Below are 21,616 nucleotides of genomic sequence, written 5' to 3'. Positions count from 1 at the left end.
ATGTCATGGAGATGGACCCTAGTGATGTCATTAAACATGACACATTAAGTGAAATATACTCGGAGTCGAGTGTGGATTTCATGCTCTTTATTCAGCTCATAGTAGTGAGGAATGGAAGTTCCCCCAAAATGTCTGCTTTATATACATTATTTACACAATGGGCCCCACGTGATTGGCTAATTCTGGGATTCTCCTGTAGGCCAATCAGGTTGCGGATTCACTTCCACCTGGAGTTGGATTGGGTGGCTCCTGCAGACCAATCAGACTGCTGCATTCTGAATCCTATTGTTCTAGGACCAATCAGACTGCTGCATTTTGGATCCTATTCAACTCAGTACATAACATTAAGCCACAGAACAGCATCTGAAAAGGAAGAGCAGAGCCCCTTGAAACCAATACTAGTGAACTGCCAGCGTTAAGGATGCAATTGCCAAATAGTACAGTATGCATTTAATTTCCTCCTGATCTCACTGTCTACACACAATCTCACCAGGGCTGGAAGAACCACAGTCAGAAGAGGAGGGGCACAGCCTAGTCACCCAGGACCCATTGCAATGACTCATCTGTCTTGCAAGGCACAAGAGTTGCACGAGTAGGCTCGCCTTGCCCTTTCTTCAAAAGCTTGGCAGGTGGGTGTGTCAACCCACTGGGATTACTCCATTGCTTCTGCACAGTTGTGAACTCCTTGCCCTGATCTTGCCCTGAAATCACAGCTTCTAACCTGGCTAATCTCACCTATCCTGTCACCTAGCCTGAGCGTAAAGGCTGCCTTGACTCAACACCATTGCTGAGCCGGACCCTCTATGTCAGTAAAGATCTCTTCCTTGCTCTTGCCTCTGTTGTCACAGTCCAAGCGGGAGTCAGGACAACGTTATACCCAAGTGTCCCCTCTTTCATTTTTTAAACATTGCAGTTGGAGTGAATGAAAGCCATCTATCTCTATCAGGAGTGCGCAACTTGTGGCTACTCAGTTGTTGCTGGACTACAAATCCCATCATTCCTGGCCACTGGCTCTGCTGGCTGGGGATGATGGGAATTGGAGTTCAGCAGCAGCTGGAGGACCAAATATTCCCCACCGCAGGCTGGATCCATGCTAGCAGACGACCAGCCAGCAGCCACAGCTGAGAAGTGCATGTTGTCTCCACTACTGCAACATTACCCCAAATGCCACTGATGATAATGATAATGATAATGATAATGATAATCATAATGATAGTGATAGTGATAGTGATAGTGATAGTGATAGTGATAGTGATGATGATTCCCTGCTGGAGGAGTTCGTAGCTTCCGCCTGCCCCTCCTTGCTTATGGGTATCTCATTAAAGGAATCCATGAGGAGTTGCCAGGGCCATAGAACTCCTCCAGGGGGACCTCTTGGGGGGAGTGGTGTTCCCCTATTTGATGTAGGTCATAGGCCTCCCCCATTTGTGGTTTCCCCTTAGATACACTCCCAGCAGATGGGCTGGAAATAATTAAATGGCTTTACCCAATAGCTTTGCCAAAACTTTCACAACTGTATCAAATAGTTGTGGCCTATTTCAACCCCCAAAACCCCCTTTCTTCTGCTGTCTTGCCTGCTTATTTCATCACATAGGGAGTGACTGGGTCATGGGGCTTTGGCATCCAACAGGAATCTTTGTTGGCCAACACAGAGGCGACTGTTTCTCAACTTCTCAAGAGGACCACCCACTTCTGCATGCACGCAATGTTTTGCATTTTTCCACTAATCCGTTGCTTCTCTCTTTTTCTGCACAGACACGCGAAGCAAATATCACTGAAAACAGCTTGGCTGCTCAGCAAAAGTCTCACTTGACACCCCTCTTGGCTCAAACAGCTCTCCTGGTAGGGATTGGATTCCTAACTCTGTAGCTTTCCTTGCTGTTCCTCTCTGATCTTTGCTCAGTAGCTGACATTTCCTGAAGATGCATTGCACAGCATTAATATCTGAAAAGATGGACCAGTTATCCTGGTTTGACGCCATGCCTTTTGAATCCTTCTGTTGGTACAGGCTGGTACACATTGCATGCTCACCCTGTGATTTCCGTATAACATTAAAAATACATTAAAATATCAGTCTTTTAAAACTTCCCTAAACAGGGCTGCCTTCAGATGTCTTCTAAAAGTCAGATAGTTATTTATTTCCTTGACATCTGATGGGAGGACATTCCACAGGGTGGGCGCCACTACTGAGAAGGCCCTCTGCCTGGTTCCCTGTGGCTTCGCTTCTCAAAGTGAGAGAACCACCAGAAGGCCCTTGGTGCTGGACAGTGTCCAGGCTGAACGATGGGTGGGGAAACATTCCTTCAGGTATACTGGGTCTGAACCCTTTGAATTGTGCTCAGAAACGTACTGGGAGCCAATGTAGGTCTTTCAAGACCAGTGTTATGTGATCTCGGCAGCCACTCCCAGTCACTAGTCTAGCTGCTGCATTATGGATTAGTTGTAGTTTCCGGGTCACCTTCAAAGGTAGCCCCACGTAGAGCACATTGCAGTAGTCCAAGTGGGAGATAACCAGAGCATGCACGACTCTGGCGAGACAGTCTGTGGGCAGGTAGGGTCTCAGCCTGCATATAAGATAGAGCTGGTAGACAGCTGCCCTGGACACAGAATGGACCTGCACCTCCATGGACAGCTGTGAGTCCAAAATGACTCCCAGGCTGCGCAGCTGGTCCTTCAGGGGCACATTTACCCCATTCAGGACCAGGGAGTCCTCCACACCCACCCACTCCCTGTCCCCCAAAAACAGTACTTCTGTCTTGTCAGGATTCAACCTCAATCTGTTAGCCACCATCCATCCACCAACAGCCTCAAAACACTCACACAGGACCTTCACCACCTTTACTGGTTCAAATTTGAAAGATATGTATCATCCGCATATTGATGGACACTCAGCCCAAACCTCCTGATGATCTCTCCCAGCGGCTGCATGTGGATGTTAAAAAGCATGAGGGGAGGATGGAACCCTGAGGTTTGATGAACAGCAGTAGAATGTAAGAACTTCAAAACAGTCTTTGAGGCAACTTCAGGGGAAACAAATTGTAAAGCTGACCAAAGGTCAGGAACCACAGCTAAACGATCCTGACCTAACCTCTGTCTGAAAACCTCCAATGAAGGAGAATCCACCACCTTCCAAGATACTCCACTGTCAAACAGCTCTTACTGTCAGAAAGTTCTTCCTAATGTTTAGTCGGAATCTCCTTTCTTATAACTTCAATCCTTTCTTGCAATTTGAATCCTCTGGAGGAGCAGAAAACAATCTTGCTGTGTTTTCCATATGACAGTCCTTCAGACACTTGAAGATGGCTATCAGTCTTCTCTTCTCCAGCTGTGTCTTGACCCTTTGTGATCATTGGAGAAGCTTCAGCCAATCACTGTCTGCAGTTTCATCACCATGAAATGTCAAGAGAGAGTGAATTTCAAGCTAGAAGTTTCTTTTTTCTCTCTCCTAATGCAAAATATCACCAGGATTACACCTGGGAAGGGAAGAGCTCAACCTCTTCCATTTCTGCCTACATGGTACTGTCACCCTTGATATTGTCCCCAGGCCCTGTATTATTATTTTTATTTTTTTAAAAAAAACCAGACATGACTGCAAACCATTCAATTAAAGAAATGTCTAGTTTGGCTCCAAGATGCATACTGAGATGTGCAATGCATTTTTATTTGCTCCAGTAAATTTCCAATTCTGCACCAGCTGAACAGCTCGACTCTCTTTGCTTTGCTTTCATTTTCTTGATGCTGTTATTTTTCACTGCCAACAAGGGAAGACTTGCCTCTACCATATGCTAACCCAGTTCTAACAACTCAGGGAACCCCTCCAGACTAGTGGTGGTGCTGGGGTTTATGAGTATATTTTGCAATATGTGTCTGACGCTATAGCAGTGGTGGGTTCACACTGAACCATCCGCTCTGCAGCTCCAGGAGGAAAACTCAGATCGGGACAATGGTGCAGGGAACAAATGGTTAATCTCTCCTTCCCTTCCCCAGTATTGTGGCCCAGATCTGAATTTGCCAGCTCCATGGGTCTGATGGGAGCAGCATCTGGAGGACCACAGCTCTCCTAGCCCTGGTTTAAATGAAGGGATGGAGGTACTCTGTCTCAAATTAACAGGTGAGAGGCTAGCTAGCAAGACAGGAATAATATCCCAAATGTCCTAGATAGAGTGGGAAACTGGGCAGAAACTAAAATGAAATTCATCAGAGACCAATGCATTTAGGTATCAAGAAAAAATTAAATGCCCATGAGTCAGCAACGCAATGCGGCTTGGAAGGTTAATGTGGTTTTTGGCTGGATTCCACTTCATTTGTTTCAAAAGAAAACACCATGAAAATGGAGGGGTGGGGGAAACGTAATCAATTACATATCATTTGCCGTTTGCAAGCACAACAGAGAACGCTTGTCATATTTGTTGCCTTGATTCCCCTTCCAGGCTTGTTTTATATATTGCATAGGGCAAGGTTTTTAATTTTATGTATAATTCTTATGTATATTATTATGCTATGTTATTCCGTTTGGCCACAACCTGTATTTGGCTGCCTTAGGAGTACATTTGAAATCTGAATCCTGTTAGATGCTTAATCCAAAGGATTGTCCTCTCAGTGTTTTCTATTGCGGAGACAATTACGGTAATACAGGAAACGCTGGAGAGGTTTAAGAAACATCTAATGATCAGGAATAAACAGAGGCTCTGAAAGGGGTTCTAGTGGCCTCCTCCAGACTGTCAGTGATGTTGCATGCACCCCAGTCTCCAAGTGGTGAGAGATTCCAGGAATTCCAAGCACTTTTCCCCGGGTTTGGTTTCCTTGGAATGACAGTCAGTGGAGACTGTGGTGTCTTTAGGACATATGGTTTTATTGAGTCGTGTGTGTGTGTGTGTGTGTGTGTGTGTGTAGGGCTCACAGCATTAGAAGAGAAGAAGAAGAGTTTAGATTTGATATCCCGCTTTATCACTACCTGAAGGAGTCTCAAAGCGGCTAACATTCTCCTTTCCCTTCCTCCCCACAACAAACACTCTGTGAGGTGAGTGGGGCTAAGAGACTTCAAAGAAGTGTCACTGGCCCAAGGTCACCCAGCAGCTGCATGTGGAGGAGCGGAGACGCGAACCCGGTTCACCAGATTACGAGTCTTCTGCTCTTAACCACTACACCACACTAGCTCATTAATACTCCAATGGGCCTTGCCTCCCTGTTCGCTTTCCAGGAAACCCCACTCCCCAGGCTACCACTTTGGGATTCAGCCTACAGAGAAGGCCAAGCACCTCTGTGTTTGCTTTCAGTTCCCAGCATCAGCCCAACTCACTCCTGAAACTAACCCCTAACCAGTGGTGGAGCATATGCCCACACTGCCCAGGGTGGGTGCGCTCCCGAGGGGTGCTGGGGGTGGAGGGTGCCCTCCCAGGGGCAGGAGAGCCGCTTGGATGCATGGAGTGGCACGTGCACCCTGCAGCCGGGGGCAGAGCGAGCCGCCGATGGCGGACATTCGGCGGGCCACCCACCCGCAACACCCAAACAGAGGAGGAATGGGGAAATGCCAATGGCAAAGCAGCAAAGCTCTCCCCTCCCCCGCCCAATGGCTCAATGTAGGCTTGGAAGTTGCGGGCAGACAGCTGGAGGAGACTCTTGAGAGTCCCATGGACTGCAAAAAGATCAAACCTATCCATTCTTAAGGAAATCAGCCCTGAGTGCTCACTAGAAGGACAGATCCTGAAGCTGAGGCTCCAATACTTGGGCCACTTCATGAGAAGAGAAGACTCCCTGGAAAAGACCCTGATGTTGGGAAAGATGGAGGAGAAGGGGACGAGAGAGGACGAGATGGTTGGACAGTGTTCTCGAAGCTACGAACATGAGTTTGACCAAACTGCGGGAGGCAGTGGAAGACAGGGGTGCCTGGCGTGCTCTGGGCCATGGGGTCACAAAGAGTCGGACACAACTAAACAACAACAAAATGCGCCAAATGTCACTCCCCTTAGTGAAGGCACCTGGGGCAGACCAGCCCCACTGCACCCGCCTTCATCTGCCCCTGCCCCCAACACTGGTATATTGTTCTCCCTAGGATGATGTGACTTCCAGCCAGTTGAGGTGGGGAAAAGACACCACCACCTAGATGCATCTTCAGTTGTCAATGTGGCCACACAATTCCCTTTCAGATGGTGGTGATGCTACTTAGCAGGACTGGCTCTGACTGTTAGCTATGGAGTTTGTCCATGCTTCCACTTGCCCTGTGCCTAGAAAGCAAGGTCTGAGCAGTCTTCCCCCTTGCCACCGTCCTTTTCAGACAAACCCCACCCCCTCTTTAGCGCTAAATCAGAGCAAACATCAATACAAGAAAACCTGAATTTGCTGTGTGCTCTCCTTGAGCCCTAAAGAGTGGTTTTACCCAGGGAATAAATGACCAACAGGAATATGCATAACCACTGTGCAAGCAAATCAGCATCACTGCACACTGCTGTCTAATCTCCCCGCAAACAAATCAAGACAAATACTCATAGACTAACCTCTGCATAACCCAGTCAGGATGAATGCTCAAGAAACACCTGCAAGAGCTCAAGGAATAGATTCCTGTTCTTATTTTCAGCTGTAAAATGGGGAAGAGTGTATTTGTATCTATGTATGAAAGAGCCCATCCGTTCACAGTGCCCTACATCAATAAGTCTTCACCCATATCACAGTACGTGAGTCTGTCTCTCTGTCTGTCTGGGTTGCTTGTTCTCTGCCTTATTCCACCCACACATCTGCCTAGGCTCCGAGAAATCATGAAGTCATCCTGTCCGAGAGCCAGGGCAATCAGTAAATCGTTCATTAAGCAGACGGGCAGACCAACCAGCATTATAAGGCAAGCGTCCAGCCATAGAGAAGATTCAGAGGGATTGGTTGGGCGCCACGAGAGGAGGAAGGCAAAAGGCACAGAGAGGATTGGAGGAGGTGAGAAGAAGAGAAGAAGATACCCAGCAGCAAGTCAGGGTGGCCAGCAAGGAGGAACGTGAAGAACTGAGAAAGGCAGAGAAACTGTACTTGGAGAACTGGGAAGAGCTGAAGGGGAAAGAGGGCAGTAGACTGGCCAAATGAGTGACCCGAACTATGAGAAGAAGTCCAGCAACTGGCCTGACCCTCAGGCTCCACCACCCTTCTCTGAAAACCAGCCCTTTGAGTCAGAGGCTGATCCGCTGGCACCTCCTGGTCAGCCTCCACCCGCCCCGGGCTATGGGTCAGCTCCCTCTATGCCACCTCTTTACCAAGCTTATTATGGCCCACCAGATTCAGGAGGCTACCAAGGTTCGGATCAAACCCCGCAGGCCATCTTCATTGTGCCTCCTCAGCCCACCAATGAGCCCGATCACCTGTACTACTCTATCTTCACCATGCTGTGCTGCTGCCTACCTCTGGGCATCGCTGCCTTGATTTTCTCTATAAAGGTGAGAAACAAGAGAGGGAAAGTGAGCGTGGGAGGGCATTATGCAGTGCTAGAATACAAGGGGGCAGAGATGGCATGCCCCACTTAACTTTTACCTCTTGAGAACTGTGTTTTAGAAGACTTCAGGGCTGGCACTGGTTGGGCCAAAACTGGCATTCTGGGTGGAAGAGTCTAAGCTTGTGGCTTTCACTATGAGCCGTTTCCCCACAATGTCAAGGACTGTTGTGATGTGCTACAGGCTAGGGAGTCAATGAAGGCGAAAGCACTATAAGGCACAGACTGGGTGGTGTTTGCAGACAGAGCAGGCTTGTCAAGGTGCATGTTTACTCTTCCAGAGTAGCTTCTGAGGGGCAGGAAATCAGAAAGAGAGTCTCCTGGCAACTTAAAGATGAACAGGTGGGTATGGGTTGGTGGCATCCATTTTCGTGGACTAGACTGCAGTAGTCTTCAACCTTGGGTCCCCAGATGTCATTGGACTACAACTCCCATCACCCACAGCCAGCTTAGTCAATGGTCAAGGATGATGGGAACTGTAATCCACCAATATATGGGCACCTAAGGTTGAAGAGCAATGAACTAGAGCCTCATTCCAAGTTTAAGCTGGGCCACCACTAAATTCTAACATCTAAGTGTTCTTTTGGGTGGTAGCTTTGCCTGAGTTTTGCTGATATGCATGGAGTCGTTTACTGCAGCTGGGAATCAGCTGGCCAAATCAGATGCCCATTTCCCCAAGTGGTGGTGGATTGCAGCTGCTCTGCATTGCACAACCTGAACATCCTTTCAAAACAGTTACAAGAATTGCACCCCTTCCTTCCATCTTTGCAGCAGCGGCTGGTTGGTTCTCCACTTAGCATCATGTTATAGATGATCCGTAAGATATCTGAAAGGAGTCCTGTATCAGCAGGTTTTTAATGTTTGGCGTTTTTATTATGTTTTTATATGTGTTGGCTGGGGCAGCCCAGCCAGATGGGTGTGGTATTATTACTGCTGCTGCTGCTACTACTACTACTACTACTACTACTACTACTACTACTACTGCCACCACCAAATAACCTAATGAAGACTGTGGAACATTATCACTTAATATGTGGGTGTCTGTGTTGCCCTACTGGGGTTAAAAGGAATAGCGGCTGGGTATTGCAACTGATAGGAAGGACAAAATCTTAACCTATGCTGCACTGCAGAGCAAATAGATTGACACAATGGAAGGAACTTTTAATCACAAGACCCTTACCTTGATAGTCCTTGGAAACAGATAGCAGATGGCCTGTTTGAACTGGTAAATCAACACTGGTTGTAGAAGCATAGCGCCTTGACTGATATTACTGGCAGTAGCATTGTTGCACAACTGATGGGTATGTTTGATCATTGTGGCAATCCAGATAAGCTTGTGGCTGATGGTGCAACCAAGTTTGTGGCAGCATAAATCTCAGCCATTTCAAACTGATGTGACTGGGGGGGGAGGAGTTGCCTTTTCAGATTACATGGCCAAGCAAAGTCAGGAGCCTTTTTTATATAACTGGCAAACCTCAGTAACCACATTTACAACTGGAATAGTGGGTTGATATCATACTTGGAGAATAAAAGGCACAGCAGACTCGGGGGAAGATTAATTAATTAGATAATCCATACATTGTGTAATAAAAAAATTAAGGTCTTATATATATAATAAATGTTCATAAATGTACCAACCGAGCACGTACATAGATATGTGGACCACATGTATGGAGCAGCACATGAAGACCAACCTGAAACCATTTTGACTCCCAAACTGACCAAATGTTTTCTCTGCGAGGAGGGAGGGGGTGAGGGAGCCTCTCCATTGTCTCAGGAATTGGGTAATCACCACCTCAAAGGAATGGGCAGACTACCAGGAAAGGCAATCAGATAAGGCAGACAGGAAAAACAACAACATTCAAATTTCTGCTGTAGACCGCCTTTTTCTGTGATGTAGGCATGAAGTTTTGTGGGGGGTGGTCTTAGGTTACACCCCTTCTGTGATGTATGTATGATGTATGGAGGGGTGGTCTTGAGCTCCAGGGCAGAGAACTTAAAATGTCTATATAAGGGCAGGCACACCTTTGTTCTGGGTCCTCCTCCTTTCCTGCGTGTGAGGGGAGCACCCTGTTGCAACAGCTTTAATAAAGATCAGGCTTACTAGCTGCTTTGTTTCTCAATATTCTTTGGTTGGCCTCTGTTATTTTCTCCTACCGATAGGGAACTCACTTAAGGACTCTATACAAGCTCTTGGATACCCCATAAGGAAAGAAGGGCAGATTTTGTTTACAACACATCGTTACTCTGAATAAGTCAATAATGTCCAAATTGCTGATGAATAGATCTCATCAGTGTGCAGACTGTGTTTGCAGAAACCCAAAGGAGTGTCCAGTTCTGAGACTCAGTCAGAGCATACAGCCCAAGCTCTGAGTCTTGTTGTGCTCTGCTATGTTCCAGTCTTAAACCATCTGGTTAGGAACATAGGAAACTGCCTTGTCCCAAGTCAGGCCATTGGTTTATCCAGCTCAGTATTCCCAATAGTGACTGCCAGAGGCTCTCCAGGGTTTCAGGCTCTATCACAGCCCCACCTGGAGATGCCAGGGATTGGAGCTGGGACTTTCTGCATGCCAAGCAGATGCGCTGCCACGGAGCAATGACTCTTCCCCTAAATTATTGGTAGGTGCAAATTATTATTAATTGTGATTGTGTTTGTGATTACTGCTACTACCAGGGCCGGATTTAGGTTTGATGAGGCCCTAAGCTACTGAAGATAATGGGGCCCTTTATATGTCCAGCTGTCCTTTATCAACAACAAATTGTTGCTGTTTTTTGCATTGGATATATGCTATATGGTAATTTATGGACCTAATAGGTATCTAAAGCCATTTGCACATGTTGCCATGCAACCAGTCCATGCAGAATGTAGGTACCCTACATATAGAAATGAGCAAACCAGTGATATTTTAGGGAGCAGGCTAGCAGATGGGGCCCATTTTTGTTGTTTGTTTAGTCGTTTAGTCGTGTCCGACTCTTCGTGACCCCATGGACCAGAGCACGACAGGCATAGGAGTCTACACAAAACAAAACACTGTTGCTGTATGCAGGTTTTATTTTATTTATTTTTTATCTTATATTTTGGGAATGTACATCCAGGTTATTGTTTTCTTTAAATTTTTTTTGGGGGGGGGCAAGAGAGTGAGGCCCTAAGCTATAGCTTGTTTAGCTTATATGTAAATCCAGCACTGACTACAACTATAATTTATTTTATTATGTGCCCTTCACCCTAAGGTCTTGGAATGTGTTACAACAATGAAAGCACAATGTTGAGAACAGTTTAAAACATCTCCAACATCTCTTGTTGGAGATGTAGATTAAATGAAGGAGATCACATACATATCTGCTGGAATTGCTCTCAGATAGAAATATTCTGGAAATCCGTGCATGTCCATATCCATCTCTGATACGTTAGGATATCATGTGCCCTTGGAACCTAAAACATCCCCGCTTGGTTATCTAAATGATGCTATTCTGAGAAATGATCAAAAAATAGTGTTCCACCTTATAACTGCTGCTAAGATTGTAACAGCTAAAAATTGTGAGGGAAGCAGATCTGCTACTGCCATCTGAATGGATCGAGATAGTAACTATGATTAAGCTAACTAATTCTAAAAGAATACATATAAACCAGGGCTGCCAGTTGTTTGGACATTACCAGGATTTCAAAGGCAGAATTGATGTCCCGTGGGGTGGGGTGGGGATTTCCGAAATACAGAGCTTTGTCCTGGGATCTTAGGTATGTCAGTCACATTTATTTCCTTTAAAAGGCTCAGCAATTTTGGGGGGTATCCTGGTTTTTACTTTTTGAAATATGGGAACCCGATAAACCAGCCTACAGGTTTATGGAAACATTACAAAAGATATGTTTTGGAACAGCAAGTTCATATAATCACAAAGATAATCTGTTGGCTATTGGTTAGTGCCTCACAGCCTGAGACAAAAGGATTGTTTGCTAGCTACCAGCCATTCCTGCATTCCGGACAAGGTCTCTAGTTGCATTTTTTTTCATGGGTTTTCTCTCTTCTTCCCCAGACTCGCGATGCCAACCTTGCTGGAAACGGAACAGTCGCTCGGCAGCATTCCCGGACAGCGCAGCTCTTGTCCCACCTGGCAGTCGGGGCGGGGCTCACATTCATATGTCTGTATATCATCTTAACTGTGATTATGTTTAAGGCAAGAAGTTATGAGCTACAAAACCCTTGAAGATGTGTGACACAGCGTGCATATCCTAAAAGATCTCCCCTTCTCTCCAGCCTACCCTCACGCACAGAGAAATTCTCCTCTGATGTCATGCCCTTTTGAATCGGTCCCCCCAAAAAGGAAAAAAGAGATGTGCTACAGGCTGGTTCACACACACACACACACACACACACACACACACACACACACACCATGAAATGTCTATGCACTTCACTCAAGGACCAACAGAAGATGTGAACTGCATAGGACTGCATTTGAGGTGATATCAGGTGCTATGAATGTTCTTTCTGGTAGATTTGGTGGGGGGGCTGCTTTGCGCATCAAGAGATGGGTGCTGTGTGTGATCCAGCTGCACAATAACACAAAGATCCCAGACCAAAACAGGATTTGAACTATAAAATTGTGATATTCTTGAGTCAAAATGAGAGTACCCCTAAACATTTTTTAGAAAAAAGCGCTGTGTGTGAATATATATACACATACACACACACACACAATAAAAAAAAATTAAGTGAATTGATGAATACCAGAAATGAATCAATATAAAATGGCAAAACTTCAAAATGAATCATATTGGATATACATTTACAGTAGTAAATGAATACATAAATAAATAAACCAATGCTAACTAGACTTGGAAACGGGGGGATCCTGCAAAACCCACCCACCTCCTGTATCTCAGTGACAGTGCCATGATCCACGACAGCAGACCCTCACCGTGGAGTGTGGAGCAACCTCCGCTCTTGCCCTGCTAAAGTCCTCACCAGCACATAATACACATGCTGCAAAACCACTGCATTGATCTACCGTTGCCAGTGATAACACCATGAAATGGGTTCAGATCTCCTCCTCTCCAGCCTACATTCCCTCCCCCCCCTCCCGCCCAATTTCCTTCCCATTTCAGATTTCTTTCTTTGGACTACCAGTCTTCCTCGTTTTCTCCTGGGCTGTTCCCAGTCCTTCTGCCAAAGCTCCCCATTGATCTCCCATTCAGGTTCTCCAGTATTTCACAGGCAAAAGCTGGGACATGCAGCTGCCCGTCACCTGAAATCTCATACCACAAATTGATGCTCTCTTGCCCCGCTACGCAGGACTTTGTTTCAGCGGCAGCTGCTCCATTGGTGTGAGTGAAGCAGTGCCCCTCTAACCATAGTCTGCCCTTGGCCAGTACCCACCTGCCTGCCTTGCTACTTACATCCAGCCAAGGGGGTTGGGTTTATTATTGGCTCTCTCCCCTATTAACCTCAGCATTGCTCTTGTATGGGGAGGATGGAGCAGGCAAAACTAGAATTAGTTGGCTCTGCCTCGCATTAGCTGTGGCTCTGCCTGTCATTGCCTCTGGTGCCCCCTGCTGTTGAACTCCCTGCCGCCCACCCTATCAGCCCCAATGGGCACCAGCCCCTTGCTTTGTTTTGTCGGCCCCGGTGTTCATTAAGGCTGTTACTGTAGCATGTTTTCAATGCGTAGAAGCTGGTTGTGCTTTCGGTGAAAATATATGCTAGATGGACAAATTTGCTTTAATGATTCGTGATCAGCCTCGTCGCCAGCATGTGACTTGGAAGGCCGTGTGCACTACATAATCAGGTGCCTTAATGTCTGTACTTGTGAGCTCTGCTCATCCTCCTCTCCTTGGATGCATTTGTCTTGTGAGAATGTTTTGTAAGCTGCTTTGAGAGCCGCTGTGGGCAATGTAAATAAATCTTGAAAGTGTGAGAGATAAACCATTGCCACTCTCCCAAGGCCACGTCTTCAGCTTTGTTCCTAAGGCTTTGTAAAAGTTAAAAAATAAAAATACAAAAGAACAGAAGAATAACACAGAGTGACATCAAACGAATGTTGTAAGTAGGACGGGGGATCTTCTTGTCCTAATCTTGTAGCCCCAGGGCTGAGGAACCTCAGGCTTATAGACCAAATGCGGCCCTCTAAACCTCCCAAGGTGGCCCTTGGGGCTCTTCCCACACCTCACCCAGCTCCCTAGCTGGACCCCAACTCACAAGTCCTCCTTCACACTCTCCTCAAAGACTTTTGCTTGGTTCCTATGTGTCTTTGAACTCTGACGATGCCTCTTGTTTATCTAGATTAGTGTTTCCCAAACTTAGTTCTCCAGCTGTTTTGGACTACAGTTCCCATCATCCCTGACCACTGCTCCTGCTAGCTAGGGATGATGGGAGTGGTAGTCTAAAAACCGCTGGGGACCCAAATTTGAGAAACAAATAGCGGACTTTTACAATAAGGGAAATGGTGAGGAAATGCGGTGGAGCGTGTGGGATACCACTTGCTTTGACACAGCATCATCTAGCCTCCTGGCAGACAAATGAGGGTGAATATCTTAAGTCGTCTATCGAATCTGGATGAGTCAATAAACAGGTTGTCTCTGGAAAGTGCCTTCAGATTCCAGGGGCATTTCTGATCAGAAATATGTCGGGAGCTACCAAACGGACACTTGAAATGGTGGTGATGTTGCAAGTCCCAGTGACAATCAGCAGATTGTTGCCACGTGCAAAGCACAGCTTTTGGCAGGGGTTGCCAATCAGCCGATTGATAATGTCTGAAAGCCCCCCATGGCCCAAACATGTCTTTTCCTCTACAACTTCATAGCAGAAGTAGCTTGGCTAAAACAGCCTTGAATGTCAAAGATGGAGGCCTGCCCAGCCTGATTATACCCATAGGCCAGAGCTTCCCCACCCTTTGGGGATTTTATTTTTAAACCCTCAGCCTCCCTTTAAGGCAAGAGAAATATAGCAGAAATTCATGAACTTTGTCCACTTCCCAAAGGCTAATACAATATTCACCAGGGCCATGTGAATGCATCCTTATGGCCCAGTGGTCTGACTTGGTATAAAGCAGTTTCCTGTGGGTGGCGCTGTGGGTTAAACCACTGATCCTCCTGGGCTTGCCGATCAGAAGGTCAGCGGTTCAAATCCCCACGACGGGGTGAGCTCCCGTTGCTCGGTCCCAGCTCCTGCCAACCTCGCAGTTCGAAAGCACGCCAAAAATGCAAGTAGATAAATAGGTGGCGCTCCGGCAGGAAGGTAAACGGTGTTTCCATGCATTGCTCTGGTTTCGCCAGAAGTGGCTCAGTCATGCTGGCCACATACCGGGAAAAACTGTGGACAAAACGCTGGCTCCCTTGGCCTGTAAAGCGAGATGAGCGCTGCAAACCCAGAGTTTTCTGTGACTGGACTTGTCAGGGGTCCTTTACATTTACCTTTTTAGGTTCCTAAGATCTACCTCTCCTATGAGTCCATATTGATTGGCTCGTTTCCATGTGCATTATTATAGATGGGTCCAGCCCACAAATCCCTTCCATAAAATCCCCTTCCTGTGCAGGGGTCAAGGGACAAGTTATCCAGAGCGTAGAAACAGCTCAGCCTTGAAACCAAACTCAGTTCAAGTCATGTGGTGCAACAGTAATTTGAGCAAGCTACAATTTTGCCATTCGCAGCCTGGTTAGCACATGGGAAGATGATGGGACTTTCCCAATAAGCAGTATCTGATAAACTAAAATGTTGACATTTCCTGCTTCCCGCAACTGCTAGGAGATGAAGCTGAGAGTTTCCCAACAACCCACTCCCTGTAGACACATCTTCGACTTTGTACACACCATATATTTCAAGCACATTCACCCAAAACCCTGGGAACTGCATTTCTTACATTTTCCACTTCCTTAGCAAACTACAGCTTCCAGGATTCGGGATGGCTTTAAATGCATGGTGTGTGCAGCCTAAATGAGAGAGGAACCGCAGGCTCAGGGAAACTGGCAAACCAGCATAGGTCTTATGCGCTGCTCACTTCTCCTATGTGGTGACTGTTGCTACCCTGCACCTTTGTTACCTCGGCAAATGTGGGACTGAGCACCTGGTTCAAACCTCACCTCTGCCAATAGCTCCAGGCACTCTGGTCTCTTAGACTTAGTCACTGCGTCTGCATTACAGGCATGGCTGTAAGGGCTGCCGCAAGATTGGAAATACCACGAAGACAAGAACCTTGGTTCCTCTTTGCTTTCTGGAAAGGAAGGGAAACCTTTTTCAGCCCAAAAGGTCACATTCCCTTCTGGACACCCCTCCAGGAGGCGCCTGGGGCAAAAGGGTGTGGGGAAACCAATGTAAGTTTTACTGTTGACTAGTAAGCTTCCCCATCCCTGCTTCATTCCATCTGGACGCTCCTTTCTAGGGCTCTTGACTCATAGAATTGTACCCTGAGGATCATCTAGTCCAACCCCCTGCAATGCAGGAATATGTAGCTGTCCCTTCCAGAGATTGAACATGCAACCTTGGCGTTATATCAGCATCTTTCCCTGAAAAAACCTGCCCCTTGTTTTAAGACTCTTACGTCCTCCAAGGAACCAAACTACCCCATTTTAGCCTCACATCAGACCTGTGAGGCAGGCTATGTGGAAAGACAGGGGCGTGCCTATGGTAGCAAGGGCCTTCTGGCAGTTCCCTCACTGTGGAAAGTGAAGCTACAGGGAACCAAGCACAGGGCCTTCTCGGTAGTGGCGCCCGCCCTGTGGAACGCCCTCCCATTATATGTCAAGGAAATAAACAACTACCTGACTTTTAGAAGACATCTGAAGGCAGTTTTGTGTAGGGAAGTTTTTAATGTTTGAGATTTTATCGTGTTTTTAATATTCTGTTGGAAGCTGACCAGAGTGGGTGGGGAAACCTAGCCAGATAGGTGGGGTAAGAATAAGAATAAGAATAAGAAGTTGTTGTTGTTGTTGCAATCAGCAGCTATCCCTGTTACATGTCATCCACACAGCAGTGGCGAAACTCCAGTAATCACATAGCAGCCGTGTTTGCCAATAGTGTACACTGCTGCCTTCCACAAGTTTCTTGGAGAATATGAAAGCAACTGATTACACACCCATGCTGTGCTGTGCTCTCCGTTCAGTACAATCACTTCCATATTTCCCTAAAGTGTTTGGCAGTGGCAATCTCAGTGGCACGTCTGCAGCTGCCACTGTACTCACAGCTAACTTGACCTCGGCAAACATCTTCTGCTTTTGTGCAAGTCGAGTCATTATATTTGTAGCAGGATTAGGCTGGCCGTGTGTCCAGCCTACAGAGGGTAATCCTCTATTTGTAGAATTATTTTAAGGGGTGCTAGGCCCAAGTCCGGTTTTAAAGATAAAGAACTGTGTGTGCACCATACATTTAGAGCATGGTTAAAGCACAACCCTCCCTCCAAAGAACCCTGGAAGCTGTAGTTTGTTATGGGTGCTGGGAATTGTAGCTCTGTGTGTGATAAACTACAGTTCCCAGGATTCTTGGGAGGGTCCTGTTTTAAATGTACTTTAAATGTATTGTGTATACACAGCCAAAGGACCCTAAGGAGGGAGATCAGAGGCCTTGAAGGTGCCAATCAACGGTTAGCTCCTGGACTAGGCTCCCAGGTCATCAGATCACAGTCTTCCCCATTCTGATGACCACCTGCCATGGATGTTTTGGCTGAGATTCCTGCATAGCAGGGGGTTAGACTAGATGGCCCTTGGGGTCCCTTACAACTCTGTGATTCCATGAGGAGATGCATTGCATTTCTATTTAAAACAAATGATATTTCTCAATTTGCATTTAGAAATAACACATGCAAAGTTTGTGCAGAGCTGTGTCCTCATTTTGAAGGACAACGCAGAAGAAGGTCCTTAAATCAGCTGAAGTGGCTTTGGGGCTTTGCAAGCCCAACGAATGTTGGACAATCAGCAGCTATGGGGACTTGCAGCTGATGAACCCAACTTGAACCACCGGTTTGACAGCTTAGCCCATGGGACTATGTGGCTTGGTAAGGTAAATAGGTAAATGATCCCTGGACAGTTAAGTGCAGTCAAAGGCTACTATGGCTGAGGAAGCCAGCATTTGTCCACAGACAGCTTTCCAGGTCATGTGGCCAGCATGACTAAACCGCTTCTGGCGCAATGGGACACTGTGATGGAAACCAGAGCGTACAGAAATGTCGTTAACCTTCCCACCGCAAAGGTACCGACTTATCTACTTACACTGGCGTGCTTTCGAACTGCTAGGTTGACAAAAGCTGGGACGGGAGCTCACTCCATCAAGCAGATTTGAACTGCTGAACTTCTGAGCAGGAAACCCAAGAAGCTCAGTGGTTTAGACCACAGCGCCACCCACGCTGTGGATTTGTCCTCCCTTCAGACTGAAGATCTGGCCTTGTGTAGTGATGCAAGCAGTGACTCGATAAGCAGCCTTGAGCTCGTCGCCTTGAGAACAATTTGGCCATGTACAATGCAAGGAAAGTCACAAGGCCAGGAAACAAAATTCCAGAAGGAAAGATAGCAATGTATGGCGTATTAACTTGCTCAGCTCAAGGGTGCGGCTCCTATGAAATATAGGAGAGTCAAAATCTACTGACGGCTGCGTTCATATCTGCCTTCCTGTTGACACATGATACAACAGAGTGAGCTTCAAGGCAGAGAAGTGATTTGAAACTGGATTGAAAGCCTTTGTGATACAGTGGACTGGATCCAGGAGATCAGGGTTCAAATCCCCACTCAGCAACAAAGTTTAGTGGGCAACCATGAGCCAGTCACCATCTCTCAGCCTAACCAGGGTTGCTGTAAAGATAAAATGGGGAGGGAGGAAACCCTGTATGCTGTTTTATGGGTTTTTTGGTAACATATTTATTGAAAGTTCAAAAAGTACATAATTATATGTGCACTAAACATGGTGAGATGCAAACAAAAAATAGAAAGAGAAACAGAACCCACGAGGAAGGGAAAACAAAGTGGGGAGGGGGAAAACCCAAAACTGTATACAAGGTTGTTATAGTACTTCACCAGATCTTAACCTATTACAGTATTTGTAAGATTGGATTCCAAATACCATTGAATTTGTCCATGGCAAGTCTATATGCAAATCGTTCATATGTTGCGAGTTTGTACAAGTCTTCAATCCAATCATAGAAGGGAGCCACATTTTTATTTTTCCAGTTCATCAGGATCAGTCTTTTTGCTGTGGTAAGGGCATGGAGAGTCCACTCATATTGTCGCTTTGTAAGGTTCCATGTGCTGGCTATACAATTCAAGAGGATATTTTGCTCTGCAAATGTACAGTTGTTCCATACAGTTCTGTTGATGGTTCCACTTACCTTCTGCCAAAAATCTTTCAATATAGGACAATGAAAAAACATATGTTTTAGAGAAGCATTATCCCTATTGCATGCTTTTGAATTATGGTGCTGGAGGAGACTCTTGAGAGTCCCATGGACTGCAAGATCAAACCAATCCATTCTGAAGGAAATCAGCCCTGAGTGCTCACTGGAAGGACAGATCCTGAAGCAGAGGCTCCAATACTTTGGCCACCTCATGAGAAGAGAAGACTCCCTGGAAAAGACCCTGATGTTGGGAAAGATGGAGGGCACAAGGAGAAGGGGACGACAGAGGACGAGATGGTTGGACAGTGTTCTCGAAGCTACCAGCATGCGTTTGACCATACTGCGGGAGGCAGTGGAAGACAGGAGTGCCTTGCGTTCTCTGATCCATGGGGTCACGAAGAGTCGGACACGACTAAACGACTAAACAACAACAAATCCCAACATATATAAAAAAATTAAACATTTTTAAAAAGCTTTTCTATACAGGGCTGCCTTCAGATGAGGTTGGATAACTCCATAATCTCCACCATTTCTCCAATGAAAATAGGGATTTCCTAAGGAAAAGCGGGACATTCTGGGATCAAATAAAAAACCAGCATGGCTTCTGTAAATCCGGGACTTGCCCTGGAAAACAGGGGCATCTGGAGGGTCTTTGGGGAAGGAATTTCACAGTTTAGGGGCTGGCCAAGAGAGAAGGCCCTTTCCTGAGTCACCACCACCCAGCACTTCTGAGGGAAGGAGGCAGGTTTTCTGGTATGTGGGACCCAAATCATTTAGGGCTTTAAGTCCTGACATGAACACCTTGAACTGGGCCCAGAAATGAACTGGAAGTCAATGCAGCTAATCTTAGAACGGGGTCATACATGCGTACATGGGGTGGTTTGCAGTTGGTTACATGGCTCCCAGCAGGGCTTCTAACACAAATTTGTAGCCCGTGACCTGGAATAGAAGGCTATTGGGCAGGCGGCACACTGAGTAACAGCGGAGAAGGCAAACTGACGCTTTCACATCTCACATACGCGAATTGTGTTTGCCTACGTTAATCCTTCAGCTTCCCTATCTCTCCTTCCTCTTTGTAAGGTCACCAGCTGATAAGCCAGGGTCGGGGAGGAGGGCCCTGTTCCCCAGAGATTTCTGGCTCCAGGACAAGGCGAAGCTCTGTGAACATGCCAGAGGCAGCTCTGGACTCAAGGCTGGGGCATTTTAGTGCAAGGTCCTGTCAAGGTCCCTCAGGGGGGAAAGGAACGACAGCGAAGAACCGGGAGGGAAAGGGCAGCCCGCTAAGAGTTACTGAGGAAAGTGGGACGTGAGGAGCCTCCGTTATTGTATATGAACAAAATAAAAGCCACATTCACACCACCACCTTGAGGTCCCTTCCAACTCTGCAATTCTATGAGCACAAATCCTAAAAAGAGGATGTGGTGTGGGCCTTCTGCTTATGTTTTAAAATATGCTGTAAATTGCTTGGAGATTTATTTATTTATTTATTTATTTATTTATTTATTTATTTATTTATTTATTTATTTATTTGCATAAAAAGCAACTGTAAAAGGAAAATTCCTGGGCTCACTTGGATTCCCAAACAAAGACACCAGCCAAGAAAATAGGAGCAAAACAGCAGCCTGTAGGCCTGATCTTTATTTAAAAGACTGTTCCAACAAAACTTCCACCCACCCCACAGAAGGAGCAGGGAGAAGCCCCGAACAAAGGGATGCTTCCTCTTTTATCAGTTTCCCCTTTTCCCATAAACACCTCATGTGAAGCATCATGCATACATCCCAGATACATCATGCATACATTACAAACAGGGACGGGTTTTCTGGTAGAAACCAGTTCGTCAGGTTTGCCCCCAACCTCCCTTGCCCACCACCCACCAAGTGATACGATAGGGATATTTACAAGTTCCTGGTTTCCCCATCAGGTAATCACACTCCTTTGTCCTGACCGAGGACCTAATCCATTCCTGGATGGTTTGCCATTGTCCATGAGACGACTGCCTGTCTGGCACCCATTTGCCAGGGTGCCAGTGATCTTCTCTTGTGCAAGAGGCTGCTGTATATGTGATCCCATGTTTCAGGGATTGTGGCTGCCCACATCCCAGACTCCCTCCTTGGTAGCCATTCCTTTCCTGAACAGAACAAAGTTGGAATGGCGCAAATCCATACTGGAGCGATTTTATATGACTTTCTAAAGTTTTTCCAGTGAGCCAGTACATAGATGCAGAGGTACCTCAGGTTACATACGCTTCAGGTTACAGACACTGCTAACCCAGAAATAGTACCTCGGGTTAAAAACTTTGCTTCAGGATGAGAACAGAAATCATGCTCCGGTGGCACGGCGGCAGCAGGAGGCCCCATTAGCTAAAGTGGTGCTTCAGGTTAAGAACAGTTTCAGGTTAAGAACGGACCTCCGGAACGAATTAAGTACTTAACCTGAGGTACCACTGTACATTTATCAGTGAATTGTTGTATTTGTTGAATAGAGATAGGGAAAAACTGTGATGAAGTGTTTTGTGGGGACATATGCAGGAGTGATTGTGTTGAGTTTGGTAGTCAGGGGGGTGTGTGTTGTCTGCTGGAGGGGCAACCCCCCCACACACACAACCTTTACATAAATTCCTGTGACATAACTAACAGGTTTTAATTATATTATTGTTATATTTCTATCAACATTGGTAGCTTATTAGTAGCTGCAAGACAAACAATCCCTGGAAGGATGAGGAGAGTTGTACAGTGCAAAAATGGTCTAAGTGAGGCCCAGCCCAACCATGAGGCAAATTGGGGCAACGGCCTTCGGGCGACAGGATCAATAGGGGCAGCAGATCTGGCCTCCAAGGAATTT

General features: G+C 46.4%; 1 long non-coding RNA gene across 1 annotated transcript; it reads left to right on the top strand.

The window, feature by feature from the left end:
• Positions 1-6,874: 6,874 nt before the first annotated feature.
• Positions 6,875-11,775, top strand: LOC310769229. Its single transcript, XR_014551551.1, has 2 exons — positions 6,875-7,412; positions 11,498-11,775. It is a non-coding gene; the product is annotated as an uncharacterized lncRNA (long non-coding RNA).
• Positions 11,776-21,616: the final 9,841 nt, after the last annotated feature.

The sequence above is a fragment of the Podarcis filfolensis genome (genome assembly GCF_964270895.1).
Source record: "Podarcis filfolensis genome assembly, chromosome: 8".
NCBI lineage: Eukaryota > Metazoa > Chordata > Lepidosauria > Squamata > Lacertidae > Podarcis > Podarcis filfolensis.
Note: the sequence above shows the minus strand (reverse complement) of the source record. Positions and strands in the feature narration are given on the sequence as shown.